Source organism: Mus pahari, chromosome 4, assembly GCF_900095145.1.
Source record: "Mus pahari chromosome 4, PAHARI_EIJ_v1.1, whole genome shotgun sequence".
Taxonomy (NCBI): Eukaryota; Metazoa; Chordata; class Mammalia; order Rodentia; family Muridae; genus Mus; species Mus pahari.
The window spans coordinates 114,153,235-114,166,524 of NC_034593.1; positions in this window are offsets into that span (position 1 = coordinate 114,153,235).

A 13,290-nucleotide genomic window follows, 5' to 3' on the forward strand; every position below is an offset into this window, starting at 1 on the left:
TCTTATTGCTCTGGCTAGGACTTATATTGAATAGGTACTATATTGAATAGGTAGGGAGAAAGTGGGCAGCCTTGTCTAGTCCATGATTTTAGTGGGATTGCTTCCAGCTTCTCTCCATTTAGTTTGATGTTGGCTACTGGTTTTCAGTACATTGATTTTATTATGTGTAGATATGGGCATTGAGTTCCTCATCTTCCCAAGACTTTAATCATGAATGGGTGTTGGATTTTGTCAAATGNTTTCTCAGCATCTAATAAGATGATCATGTGGTTTTTGTCTTTGAGTTTGTTTCTATAGTGGATTATGTTGATGGATTTCCGTATATTAAACCATTCTTGCATCCCTGGAATGAAGCCTACTTGATCATGATGGATTTTTTTTTATGTGTTCTTGGATTTGGTCATAACACAATATTAACATCAATATCTGACACCAGGAAATGCATGTTCAGTAAATATAATTCTGATAACTATGAAGTTATTAGTATTATTGAAGATTATCAAAATACATTTCATGATCTCCTGAGAGATGGAGCATGCTACCTGTCTATTATACCAGTAAGGATTTTTTTTTCATCTACAGATATTGTATTTCCGTTAAACAATAGCAGAAGCAGTAGGAATTTTATCTCTTATAAGAAGACACCTGGAGGTTTATAGCCTTGTGCATGGACTCACAGAGTCATCTCTATTATGGGTTTTATGTCTTTTGCTTTTGTGGTTTCAGTACGTTTGCCTTCGCTGCATACATGGTAACAGTGAGAATACAAGAAGCAGATGTAAACCAATATTTTATGCTTTATTCCTTCTAATACAGGGATACCTTTATTAGAACTTTCTCAGTAGATTTCTTATTTCTCAGTGGCCAAATGAGCCCAAGAGATCAGTCAGTGAAGTAGAGGAAAGCTATTGTCATCGTATACTTTTAGCTGTTGAAATTCATCCCTAGACTTGACATATCACAGTAAACAGAGTCAAAATTCTGTTGAAATATTGGAAATAAGTAACTTGGGAAGGAGTCCTTGAAATAATACAAAGAAAGTGTGTATAATAATTGTGATAAAGATAGGTTTATTGGGCTTGGTTACATCAATTAGTGAAAGTGCCCGAAAATACTTAATTACTTTAATATTTAACTTTAAATAAAAATCAAATCTAATCTTGGAGAAACTTGGCCATCACAGCCTATGATGTGATTCTAAGGAGATTTCTATATTCTAAGAAGTCTGCTTTCTGTCTACAAATTTGGTTGTTAGCAACTAGTGCCATTTTGAGAGAACACAAAACAAAAACAAAAACAAAAAACCTGGATAAATAGTTATGTTGAATAAGGCCATAATTTTGTCAGAGTGCAATGACTACTAGAAATATCTTACATGCCTAGCATATCGTGTTTACTAGTATGTTTCAGAAAGTCTCCTTTGTGGGACCTTCCAAGCCTATAGAGATAGCTCAGCAAATCCACATGCCTGTTCCTCCACCAGAGGACCCAAGTTCTCTTTCCAACATACATGTCAGGTGTTTCACAACTACCTGAAACCACAACTCTAGGGGATACAGCACCCTATTCTTTCAGCCACAGGTGCCTCTACATACGTAGCATATATTATACAGAAAGACACGTAAGTAAAAATAATAAAAAATTAGTCTTTAAAATATGAAATCATATGTATTCAAACAGGACCTATTTTTACTGTTATATATAAGCTTTGTACAAACCAGAAAATTTGAATTTTTTTAATAGAAATTTGAAGTGAGATACCTAGTATTAAAGACATTTATTATGGATGTTTGAAACTTAACATGTAGTTGATAAAGGTCTCTGGGTAATTGCATGATATGATCAATCTCAAATAAATGAACTTCAAGTCTCTGAAGAAAGAAATCAAAGATCTCAGAAGATGGAAAAACCTTCCATGATCATGGATTAGTAGGATTAATATAAAAAAAATAGCTATCTTGCTGAAAGCAATCTACAGATTCAGTGCAATCCCCATCAAAATTCCAAATCAATTCTTCATAGAGTTAGAGCAATTTCCAAATTCATCTGAAATAACAAAAAACCTAGGATACTGAAAACTATTCTCAACAATAAAAGAAATTATGGGGAATCACCATGCCTGACCTCAATCCTTACTACAGAGCAATTGTGGAAAAAAAAAAACCTGCATGGTATTGGTACAGTGACAGGCAGGTAGATCAATAGAATAGAATTGAAGACCCAGAAATGAACCCACACACCTATGGTCACTTGATCTTTGACAAAGGAGCTAAAACCATCCAGTGGGAAAAAAGATAGCATTTTCAACAAATGGTGCTGGCACAACTGGCAATTGGCATGTAGAAGAATGCAAATATATCCATACTTATCTCCTTGTACTAAGGTCAAGTCTAAGTGGATCGAGGAACTCCACATAAAACCAGATACACTGAAACTAATAGAAGAGAAAGTGGGGAAGAGCCTTGAGCACATGGACACAAGGGAATATTTCCTGAACAGAACAATATGCTTATGCTCTAAGATCAAGAATTGACAAATGAGACCTCACAGAACTGCAAAGTTTCTGTAAGGCAAAGGACACTGTCAATAGGACAAAACAGCAAACAACAGATTGGGAAAGATCATTACTAATCCTACATGTGATAGAGGGCTAATATCCAATATATACAAAGAACTCAAGAACTTGGACTCCAGAGAGCCAAATAACCCTGTTAAAAATGGGGTACAGAACTAAACAAAGAATTTTCAGCTCAGGAATATCAAATGGCCGAGAAGCACCTAAAGAAATGTTCAACATCCTTAGTCATCAGGGAACTGCAAACCAAAACAACTGGAGATTCCACCTCACACCAGTCAGAATGGCCAAGATCAAAAATTCAGGTGACAGCAGATGCTGGCGAGGATGTGGAGAAAGAGGAACACTCCTCCATTGCAAGCTGGTACAACTACTCTGGAAATCAGTTTGACAGTTCCTCAGAAAACTGGATACAGTACTACCTGAGGATCCAGCTATACCATTCCTGGGCATATACCCAAAAGGTGTTCCAACATGTAATAAGGACCATTGATCCACTATGTTCATAGCAGCCCTATTTAGAATAGCCAGAAGCTGGAAAGAATCCAGATGTCCTTCAACAGAGTAATGTATATAAAAACAAATATGGTACATTTACACAATGGAGTATTACTTTGCTATTAAAAATGATAAATTCATGAAGTTCTTAGGCAAGTGGATGGAACTAGAAAATATCATCCTGAGTGATGTAACCCAATCACAAAAGAACACATATGGTATGCACTCATTGATAACTGGCTATTAGCTCAGAAATTTGGAATATCCAAGATACAATTCACAGACCACATGAAGCTCAAGAAGAAGGAAGACCACAGTGTGGATAATTTAGTCCTTCTTAGACAGGAGATCAAAATATCTATGGGAGGATATACAGAGACTGGAGCAGAAACTGAAGGAAAGGCCATCCATTGACTGTCCCACCTTGGGATCCAGCCCATATACCAAGCCCAGAAACTATTCTGGTTGCCAAGAAGTGCTTGCTGACAGGAGCCTGATATAGCTATCGCCTGAGAGTCTCTGCCAGTGCTTGATAAATACAGAAGTGGATGCTCACAACCATCCATTGGACTGAGCACAGGGTCTTCAATGGAGGAACTAGAGAAAGAACCCAAGGAACTGAAGGGATCCCCATAGAAGGAACAACAATATGAGCCAAGCCCTCCCAGGAACTAAACCACCAACCAAAGAGTATACAAGGAGGGACTCGATGCTTCAGGTGCATGTGTAGCAGAGGATGGCCTTGTGGGACATCAATGAGAGGAGAGGCCCTTGGTCTTGTGAAGGCTTGATGTCCCAGTTTAGGGGAATACCAGGACCAGGGAAAGGATGTGGTGGGTTAGTGAGCAGGGGGGGTGTATATGATAGAGGGGTTTTCAGAGGAGAAATGAGGAAAGGGGATAAAATTTAAAATGAAATAAAGAATATATCTAATAAAAAAGAAAAAAGAAAAATATATATCTTATTAAAGAAGATGAACTCGTTTTACTAACAAGAGTATTTGCAAACTCAGCCAAGGAGATGCTACCTACTTATAATAAACCTACGTTGTGACCTGCCTGCTACTGTAATTTTCTAAGACTCACTTTTCTGTGGGAAGCTTCATGAGTTTTTATAAGCAATGTAGATCACAGATATCCATAATTACATTTATGTTCTTGGAGCTGACGTGCAGGAGTAGTGTAACAGTCATAGAATACTTAATCACAGCCTTGCTTGGCAGAGCCCTCAAGAGTTAGGAACATTATTTCTCTGAACTGTAGATGTTATCATTACTGAAGTAAGTGATTAGAAGTCCACGACTATTTAAAAGTTTAAGTGTCCTCTTGCAAGTCTTACCAGATATGTTTACCAAACAGGGAATGGTAAGTGTTCTGTATCTAAGATGTAAGCGTTCTGTATCTAAGAACCCTGTCCTATTTAATTTTAGCTACATCTGCTAGAAAGGAGACTCATCCACAAATACAGGGATGGTGCTATATTTGAGTATACCTCCTAGAATGTGAAGATATTCCTGTCCTTAACTAAACATAAGATTTAAAAGGTGAATGTAAAATAGTTAAGGAGAATCTGATATTTTGGAAGCAAGTATAAGGATGCAGTATTTGGATGCATTACTTACACTAATGTGAGGTTTTTCTATTCTAACACAACATTTTTCTATAATAGATCTTTAAAGGATCTCCTTTTCATTTATTAATTGTTCATTCTTTTACTTTACATTGTATTGTTAATTCGCATCACCTATAGTTATTTTAGCTTTTCTGTTTATATTAGAACATACCACATCTTTCTATAACACACCACTCTGGCTGTCTCAGAATGCTGTATCTTTGTCACAAGGATACATAATTCAGTGGAAAACTATGGAAAGTTGGGAACTATACTAAATTGTGCATTCCCCAGGAACTGGAACTTGTACTACATGCATAAAAATGATGTTTGACACATGCTGAGTATTTGTTGGTTTTATCAGGGCTAGGAGATGAGCATCTTTCTGCCATCTGTCTAATTAAGTGTATTTGGGAAAGAATGGCTTCGTCTTTCTAAGTGTTTATTTAATTACTTAATACATTAAGTATATTCTGAGGCTATCATGATTAGTTATTTTTTGCAGTTTTACAAAGTCCCTACTAAATTTAAGAGATTCATAATGTCTGGGGTTTAGAGCAATCTATTCCATGTTGGTTTCTTCTCAACAGGTGGTTGAACACGTATGTGCATCTACATTTGTATACTGATATATTTCCCTTTTCACAGAAAGTGTTATAAACTATGTTTATGCTTATGGGAGTTTAAGAGTGATGAAAGTATGAAGGATTATTGTCATTCATTCTCATTGTATATACAGGGCATGATTTAATGGCTCACAATAATAGATAAATAAGTGTGGGGCTGGATTTGAGCAAAGATGCTAGGTACCTTGCCAATGATGTCAAATAGCATAAAATGCATGTGATATTGTATGTGAAAGCAAAACACGAAATTTAAACTATTTATGAAATTAAGTTACTTCAATCGAGAAAGAAGCAGAAAAATATGCTACAGCTATCTAGTACTGAAGTTTTACTCTGCAGAGATATTTGTATCAATAGTTCTCTCAAATTTGCCACATAAGATGTATAATTGTAGCTAAAGTTCAAAAGAGAAAAAAATGGAGTACAGCCAGGTTTGAAGCCCAATGCTACTGACATAGGAATGTACAGCTGTTCACTAATCTGCTATAAATAATACACGTGTCACAGCTTTCGATCCATGGATGAGTTTGGCCGTGGGAGAACCTCCTACTTCTATTTCCCGTGATAGACATTTTTATATCCTAGGATGAGCACTACTGGAAACAGTTTAGCCATTTTCAAGGGTTCTATCCTTTTATTGTTGGGTTGCTTTGCACTTCTTTTCCTTCTCTGTCTCACAGTTAGGATGAACAGCCCATCCTGAGTCAAGAAATCTCAAGGACTCTTCACACAAACATGCTTGGATCTGAAGGCGTCCAGAGGGCAATCCTACTTTCAGTGCCAGGGACTCAATGAGCTCAAACAGCACATGGCAATCTATTCCTACAATATGAATTACACAGACATACCCTGTGCCATAATGATGAGAAGCCACAGAAAAGCACTCTGCAACTAGTATACACTTTGGTTTAACTCAGCACCTCATTCAGTTCCCTGCAAAACTGGAAAGGATTCATGCAACTAAATCTTACCACCCAGCAATGTGGTTTTTCCATGGTCACTGATATCACATAACCTGAAAATCTTTCAGTTTTAAGTTTTTATGAAGTCTGAGGAAAGCTGAGGACATGGCTCAGTGGACAAGAGCATTAGCAAACATGAGGTCCTAAAGTTAAAATCCTCAATACCCATGCAGAGGGCCTGCCATAGATACTTAGAGGCTTCTAACTGCAGTGCTGGGGAAACCCAAAACAGTAGGCTAGGTGTAGCTTGTGGCTGCCAGCCAGGCTTCAGGTTAAATGAGAGATCTGTGTAATAAATACTGAAGTTTGTTATAGGACAGGACACAAAACAGTTTCTGCTGGTCTCTTCACTGACGGTCCTGGGCACATTCACACTCACAAAAAAGTGTGCCCATATACCATAGGCATATTTGTACACATATGCACACAGGATAATGTTTGCCTCTCACCTCAGTAATTTTTACATGAGTACTTATTATTATCTTAAGGTTCTCTTTTGTGAAAAACAAACAAGCAAACAAACAAAAAAAACTGAAATGCATTGCTGAAACTAGTCGTTTCTATTAAGCTTCCAAGCTTCCCCTATGATAGCCCTTATATACTACTTCATTAGAATTTAGTGTTGTCTGTATCTCCATCTAAATTGTATGTTCTCTATGTGAACACTAAATGCTAACCACTAGGCCACTAAAGAAAATTGATAATTTGTATTGATAGGGACATGAAATATAATAAAATGATGAATTAGTAAAAAAAGTGTAATTTCATTACCTACTTGTTTAAAATATATATCTCCCATTCCATATATGATACTATAAATCTAAAATTTCCATGGTAGAGAATTGGAGAATGGGCAATATAGTCAGAAAATTTTGCTTAAAAAATAATTAAGGTACTGTCTCAAAAATAAGTGACTACTGGTTTACCTCCACCTACACATTTCCCTGTGCTCTGACTTCTTTGTTTATATGAGCAAGTTGCTTTTTTTTTCAACTCCATTGTGTTAATGGTGTTCCAGTTTTACAACTAAGACAAGTTGACCTAATCAGATATAACCAGCCAAATGATACACATCCTAAGTGATAGCAGCTGAATTAAATTTAGAACATTTTACTAATCTTTGTGAAAAGATTGCTTATCATTACTAAACAATAGCAGTGATAATAACACTGAGAAACAAAAGATAAGTTAATCAAAATACACCTTAAAATTTATAAACTCTCAAATTGAAATCTGCATTTGGATATACCAGCAGTTAGACATCAATGAATATTCTTTTCCATTCTAATGTAGGTAGTTAGGTAGGCAGATAGATAGACAGACAGATAGGTAGATAGATTAGATAGATGAAAGATAGATATGAAGGTAGGTAGATAGACAAATAGATACATACATGCATACATACATACATACATATATGCATACATATGTAATAGCCATAAATAACAGGATATATTTTTGTTGTATTTGACAGGGTGATTAAAAATAAAACTTTTTATTTGTAAAATATCTATATAGAAGTGATCCCCTTTTGTATTGCAAGATTACTGTAGAACTAATAGTATGATTTTCATCTTAATGCTCCTACTGTGCAAATCAGAGAAATGTTTCAGTTTTTTCATAATCTAAGATGATTTAATGACTGATAAAGTTTTCATTCGATTTGCAAATGATTGTTTATATGCTAGATTGCTTATATCCATGTACTAGCTCTTTGAGACCCACAACATTATGAAGGTCCTGCTAGGTTCTCAGAATCTAGTGGTATAGGTTAAATAAGTAAGTGAATGTTTTACATAAAATATTCAAAATTGTGCTATTTATTTTAGTTTTGGTTTAAATGTCTTATGCTCTAGTTTGGTTTTGTTGTTGTTGTTGTAATTAAACACTGACCAAAAACAACTTGTGGAAAGGAAAGAGTTTATTTGGCTTACAAGACACAGCCTTGGGGTAGGCAGTGTCCTCCCACATCAATCACAAACGAAGCATATTCCACACAAATGTGTGCATAGGTCAATCTAATTGAAGCAATTTCCCCACTAAGGCTGCTTTTTCCCAGGTGACTTTTGTTTGTAGCAAGTTGATAAACCTAACCAGCTCATCTCTTTTGTGTGTGTATGCTCCTGTGCATTCAAATGACAGACAACAGCCTCCAAGTTATGCCTCAGGATCCAACCACATTGGTTTTTTGAGATAAAGTCTCACACTGATTCAGAACTTACCAAGTAGGCTAGGTCTTGCTGGACAGTGAACTCCAGTCATCCACCTCTCTATCCCGTTTTCTCTCAATCACATCACATTTTATAACATGAAGCTATGTATGCTATTCTATAGAAACCTTACACCTGAAAAATGTGTGTGACTTCTGATTCAATGTAGTTGCACTTTGTGACTCAAGAAATAAAGTGGGCTGAATATAGGCATCAATGTAGGTTTAAAAAGGTTTATAGTGTGCTACATGTTAGCCCCAGGAACGTAAATTCAACCTCCAGAATCCATGGACAAAAGCTGAGTGTAATGGTGCTTACTAAAAAATGAGGAAAATGGCAGGAGAGGGTTGTTTACCCATTGAACCTCTATAATTGATTGTTTTCTCTTTCTGTGGGTTCCGCGACGTTTTTAACAATACATGTGGAGCACTTGTGTAGTTAAGAATCATCCAGACTTTAAAAAGTGCAAATCCCGGATCTCTTCTCTCAAAATGTCAACCCACTGTGTCTCGGTACAGAGCAGAAGTGCCATGGTAGGTGCACCATTAAAGGAATATAATCTAATGCAACAGTAAGTGAGTTGAAGATGCACTATGTACATCACAATGAGTCAGGGGTTATAACACAATGTGAAATAAATACATAAATGATCTAAAGATATCTGGAGAAGTTATTGTTTTTTAAGAATGCCTGGTGGCAAAACAGAACTGACAAGTCTTTCCAAGCAATTAATTTCTGCCTTGATTTCATTGAAAAGTGTTTCCTGATTTTCTCTGCCCAGGAATCTAAATATACAAATTACACTGCATGCTGAACCAAAGTATCTGGAGCTTAGCTCAACATACAATGAGCACACTCACTGTCTCTCTCCCCTTCCTTCTTTTCTTCCTTGATTCCTTCCTTCCTCCCTCCCTCCCTCCCTTCCTTTCTTTCTTTCTTCCCTTGGATTTCAAAGTTTAGCAAAAGCTTTGAGTCACTGTACCAGAGACTGATTCCCAAAGTCAGAGATACTTATGAAAAATATCAATAAATTTTTAGGGAAAGCTCTAGGTGCTTCTGAGAACAAATTTTGAAGATTAATTTGACATGTAACCATCAACTTCAAGTTACTTAAGAAAAGAGCCATGCTTGAATAATTTTAAAACATATAGTACAGGGGACAGCTTGTGATTGTGATATTATGTGATTTTATGATACCAACTAGCTGAAATTGTATCTATATTAAGAACTATATCACACACACACACACACACACACACACACACACACACACACACATCACAGAAAAGAAAGTTTATTTGAAAAGCCCCACAGTCCACTTTCTACAAACTTTAGAACCAAGAAAGCCAATGGCATACATGAATAGGAAGCCCAAAGTCCTGAAGGTAAAAAACCAATATATTAGTCCTCTTCAGAGCCCATAATCTAGAAAACCAAGAGACACTATGTAAAGATAAAAGCAAATGTCTCAGTTCAAAATAGAGACCCGAAACCCTTCATTCATATTATGCCAACCATACAAGATAGGACTAGATTCTTCACACAATTCACCAATCTAATTGTTAATCTTTTCCAAAAATGCTGTCACAATAGACATACTTAGAGTTATCTTTTATTTCCCCAAGATGCCTGGGTATCCCCTACTCCAATCAATTCTATATTTGAAATGTATCATCTATAGGTATATGTGCAGAGACCAGAAAATTTATAACAATATATATTGAAATGAGTAAACATAGAAATGTTTAGTTAGTATTTTAATCTACTTTACTATGACCCTTACTAGTGTAATGAATTATTATTTACCTGAAAGATAATATCCAGGGCATGGGACTTAAATTTCTTTTACTGGTTTAAGTTACTATTTATCCCTGGCAAACCTTTTAAACTCCAAAGTGGAACAACTTGTTCTCAACAGGAAAAAGTATTTATTCTAGCTTCCAGACAAACACTGGGAAATTATAAACATGTCACTGAAAGGTGGAGAGCACAGGAAGATTATACATCTTTAACCTGCCTAGAAGGACACAGGATGGCAAACAACACCTTATTGATGATGCCCAGCAACACTGTCATCAGAGCTACACTGTGGCTCTATTCTTCAAGCCTTATTTTCAATGCATCCTACCACAATCTGCCATCATCTCACTTGCTAAACAAATCAGAACAACTGAGGTGGGTTTTTGTGTTTGTTTTTCTCTTTCTCTTGTATTGGGACATCGAATTTTCAGAGGACCAAAGGCCTCCTCTCCCATTGATGCCAGATAAAGTAACCCTCTGCTACCTATGCAGCTGGAGCCATGTGTAAAATGCTTTATGGAGGCATTTTCTCAACTAAATCTCCCCTCTCACTGATGATTCTACCTTGGATCAAATTGCCATAAAGCTAGCCAGTACAAGGCTCAAGTCTCAAACATGAACACATGACCTAAGCTCTGACTAAAAAAAGTTTCCATTCATTTGACATAAATTGTATTATTTCTGCTTGTCTTGCTTCTGGCCTAGTCCTAGTGATATTTAAACCACAAAAAGATGGTATATGACCCTTGGACTGGTACTTTGTCATCTGAGGCAGAAAACTTCCAAATGATATATATGTACCCTTTGTTATGCAAGACAAATTGTGAGGAGTTAAAGTTGATTTTATCCATTCTATACTAATTGAATGGCAATCCAAGCCCACTACCCAGTTCCAGTCCACATGTCTTCAGGGGAGTGTTTCATCCAGTAAAGTCTACATAAGACAGTACGCTGGAGGTAAAAGGAACCAAGCCAGCCTGAACATGGCAAACATAGCACTGACACTCCTTACTCTTCTCCCCTATTCCATTGCCTTGCTAAAAACCATTAAATTGCATTCCTGAAGCTGAGACCCAACGTCTATCCCCTTATTTGGCCAGTTCTCCCTTCTGAGGCTAACCACCAAGGTTCAGCTATCAAAGTAATGAAGTCTAGCTATTGAAAGCCCTCTTTGGCTCACCCCATCAACATGTTCAATTAAAAAGAAACACTTCATCCTGTCACAGGTGTCCCTTTGTACTCTTATAAACCGCCATTTTTCTGTGGGCTCATGTCTGTCTCTCTTTATCTAGAGGCAGTACCCTGTGACACATGTCCCTACCCCCTCTCCCTTGTTTACTCCCCATTCTGCCTCATGCTCTATCTCCTAGCTTTGTCTCTTATTCCCTGCCCTCTGTCCTTCTGGGGCAAATACATCTCCTTTGTGTTGAGAACTTGGCCTTGGGGGTCCTGAGCTGATACCTCTTACTTTAGGAGGAAGAAAGGACTTATAGCAGATGCAGTAAGGAAAAACGGAACGGTAACTAAGTAAAAAGATACAGGGCAATATATTGTTTCGTCAGCTATATTTTTCTGGAATTGGCTATTTTGCTGGTTTGGATCTAAGCTGAAGGAATGACTTCAGACAAAGAAAGGCTGAGCGAGAGAGCTGCTGCAAAGAGTGAGGGTTGCGCTTCCTAGGAGATGAACAGAATCAGGGAGCATTGTTCAAAAGTGTAATGAATGGAGATTTCAATGGCATCTCGGGTTCTGAATGGAGGTAAAATATTACTGCCATCTAAATGACATAATTTGCATCTTTTCTCAAACTTACTTCAACTGTAAGAAGATACTGTGACCAAGACACTCTAAAACTTGAGATATTTTTCTGTGGCATCACTTCCTTGAGACCCTGCAGTCTCAGATATGTCAAGACCCTTTCCACAGCACATGGAGGCTTTCCATTCTTCCTGGAAAATGTTGTTAGTGCAATACTACCTTACATTCCTGAAATGGTTTTACTTATTCACATTTTTCATTTGATCATGTAGTTCCCTCTATTACTTGGCAAAATAGGGAATCAATTTTCTATTATCAAATCATTTTTCAAAGGTTGATAAAAGGATTCAACCTGCAAATGTTTAAAAAGTTCCTTTATTCCCCCAGTTTTCTCCTTCTCTACCTTAATATGTGTATTAATCGTAGCACTAGAGAGTAAAAGCAACTTGTCAAATCCTTCCAGGAAGGTTCTGCACTTTAACCGAAATGCCAGAAATAGGTACAGTGAAAGACAATTCATGCCAAAGGTTATATTGTAACTAAAAGAAACACTTGTCAATTAAACTTTTTAAAACATTTTTTGAATATTAAAGTAGCCAAACAAAATACATCCAAGAAACATGTATAAGTCATAGGATGGTTATTTGGAAATGTTAATATCCATCACAAGGAAATAAGGTTCTCTTATGAAGCTTTGCCCGCCACAATGAACCAACTTAAATTGGAAGTGGAAGGCAATTCTCTATGTAAAACCATATGGCACAATGAATTGAGTCATTTTAGATCATATTGTCTGCTCTGTGTGGTTCTTACTCTAAAAGACACAAAGAAAACGAGCAACACAAAGTTCTTCCTAACCTTGTCAGCAATGAGCTGGAAATGAACTCAGGATGTAAAGACCTGTAGAGTTGTCTTCTCATTAGGTTCTTGCCCTACCCCCTTTTCTTTTACAATCACTGAAGAAAATGTGATTTTTCAGAGATATAACTTATCCCTCAATTCTCTTCTCAGTTTACTAACTGATTAGCACTGTCTTACAAGAGGCACCTTTGAGACAGTGTAAGCTGGCTTTGTCGGTGTACTTTCAGTGGGTATGTTATGATGGCTCACAGACATTTATCTCCTAGTGAGAATTTTCTCAAAGATGTTCCCAAGTCATGGTCTATAGTCATTATAAATTCACCATCCTTAAAATCAAACCTGCCATTTCTTCTTGCCTTTCCAGAAACAAAGAGATTATTTTTCTATAT